Source organism: Galeopterus variegatus, unplaced genomic scaffold, assembly GCF_000696425.1.
Source record: "Galeopterus variegatus unplaced genomic scaffold, G_variegatus-3.0.2 Scaffold803, whole genome shotgun sequence".
Classification (NCBI taxonomy): Eukaryota; Metazoa; Chordata; class Mammalia; order Dermoptera; family Cynocephalidae; genus Galeopterus; species Galeopterus variegatus.
Window position 1 is genome coordinate 133,648 of NW_007726914.1, and position 2,733 is coordinate 136,380.

Sequence of the window (2,733 nt, forward strand, 5' to 3'; positions counted from 1 at the left end):
ATTATTTTATAATCAATGCATTCTGAAGAAAAGGGAAATACTACTACTTATTAGCTAATTTAGCCATGACAAAAAAGCCATATCCTTAAAACAAAACAAAACAAAAAATCCAGCATGCCCAGTCTCATTTAGGTGAATATTTCAGGTGGAGGTTCTCTGCCTAAGAGCTTTCAGTCAGTCTTATCCTCCAGCACTGCCTGGGTCCCCTCCCCCTGCCAACCCTCCCCCTCTCCCAGCCCCTCTCTCACTGAGGCTCCCAGGAGGCTGGGTCTGTTCCTAGTTAAGGACAGGAAAAGAATGAACTGAAGTCATTGCTATTTGCTGTAGATGTCAATTCCATGAAAGATCACAGGCAGCATGTCTACATTTTTACAATGTGGTTCTGTATTTTCAGAGTTTTCTGTCTCTTTTAGTTCCTGCTCCAAACCCACTGGTTGCAGACTGTATTCAACATAATGAGGCCTGTTCCCACCTCTCACAGCAAATGCTGGTGCCGTATGTTACCTTAACACCCAGAACCTATGGACTCATTCCGAACTCTTCCTTTTAATTAAAAATAACCATGGTTTAGATATGCTTCTATAACATATAAAGAATATCTGGTGTCCAGCAACGTACTTTTAAAAATAAAATATTAGGTTCTATATGTTAAAAACTTAAAACAACTTGTTATTTCTAAGTAAGACAAACTTTTTTTTCGAAGCCATGCTTATGGGAAACCCCCCAAATATGGAATGTTTCCAAGTCTTAGTTCTGAAAAGTCATAGTCATGAAAACAGAGACATAAGAAAGATTTGTTGTCTCCAAAGGGTGTATGCGTTTTATTTTCCATTTTAAACCTGTCAAGATCTTTCTGAATATGTTTTTGGTGAAGTTATTTGGACACTCAGGGTTTCTAATTTTGAAAGATGAAAGAATTATCAAATTTAAAAAAAAATCAAAACGTTTCTACAGAGCGTTGAAATAGAGAAGTTATTTTTCAAGAATTTTCTAACCTCTACTCTCTGGTGTGCTCCACTTCCCCTGTCCTGCCACTGATGACAGAGGTGACCAGATTTGGTCATTGTTGGAGCTGGACTAGGGTGGAAAGAGAGAGGCAAGGTCAAAACTGGCATTCGGAGTTTTCATATAGATATTTTTTTTTAACTGGTAGTGCCATTATGTAAATATTCTGCACTGAAAGGAGAACAGCTTTGCGGGGAGTGGGGAATTTTGAGTTCATTTTGGATGCACTAACTTTGAGGTACCTGAGGGAGGGGCATGTCACTGGAGGCACTGAGGAGGCACTTAGGTACTCAAGACAGAGCTCAGAAGAATCTAGTTTAGGGGAAAACAATAGGAAATCATAAAATGTAGCAGGTCAGTGAAGACATTTGCATAGATGAAAATACTTAGAGACCCAACTTATTGTGAAAATTAAGATGCCCCTGAGGACTATAACATTTAAGTAGAAGAAAAGAGAATACAGTATTTCAAGGAAAGAATAGTCTAGCAAATAAAAAAATGTTGAAGAGTTGTCTTAGCTTGGTTTACTGTAACAGAAATGCTATAGACTGGGCAGCTTCAACAACCAGTTTACTTCTAACAGTTCTGAAGGCTGGGAAGTCCAAGACCAAAGTGCCACTGATTGGGTTCCTGGGAGGGCTCTTTTCCTTATTTACGGACAGTCACCTTCTTACTTTCTTGCTCTGTCCTCATGTGGCAAAGAGAGAGAGAGATCATCTATCTCCTATCACTTCTTAAAAAGCACTAATTCATGAGGGCTCCACAATCATAACCTAATCACCTCCCATCTTCTTATAGCATCATATTGGAGATTAGGGCTTCAACATATGAATTGGGAGGGGACAAAAACATTCAGTCCACAGCAGGGTTCCAGAAAGACGATAATGTCAAAGTCTTCCTAAAACTCAGTATCAAGGGAGTCACTAACAACCCAAGAGAAAACAATTTTTGTGGAATAAGTGGAATAGAGGACAGACTCAGAAGATTAAGGATATGTGGAAAGTGAGGGTGTAATGGTCCATTTCTGTTGCCTATAACAAAATACATGAAACTCGATATTTTATAAAGAAAAAAAAATATTGCTTCCACTTTCTGAGGCTAGGAAGTCCAAAGTGCAGGTAACACATCTGGTGAAGGCTTTCTTTGGTGATGACTTCAGTGTTGGCAGAGCATCACATTGCAGGATGGTGGAGTGGAGAGAGCAAGAGAGAGCTAACCTCCTCATGCACTCGCATTTTCAAGCCCTCCAAACCATGCCCAGCACCATCATTTTTAATCCATTCACTACTGCAGGGTCCTACAATTCAATCACCTCTTCAAGGCCCCACCTTTCAATTACCATCATAAGATTTCCCACCCTTTTAACAGTCATAGTGAGGGCCAACTTTCTAATACATAAAACTTGGGAAACACAATCCAAGCTTCAGTGAGTTTGGGGGGAACATTCAGTCCACTACAGAGCGGATGGAAAAGGTAGAGGAACTTACTTCAGGTTGCTCAGCTGAGAAGTAGAGGCGAGACAGGATATTAGCTGAAAGGGGACATGGGATTTGGAAATATAAAAACAAGTTTTTTAAGATGGGAAATATTTGAGCATATTTAAATGCTGACCCAGAGAAAAAGGGAGGGACTATCAAAGTAGAAAGCAAAGATGGTGAAGAAACAACTAAGAATTCTGAGAGGTAGAGAGGAGAGGCTTACCTGGGCAGGAGACAAGCCCAGGATGGG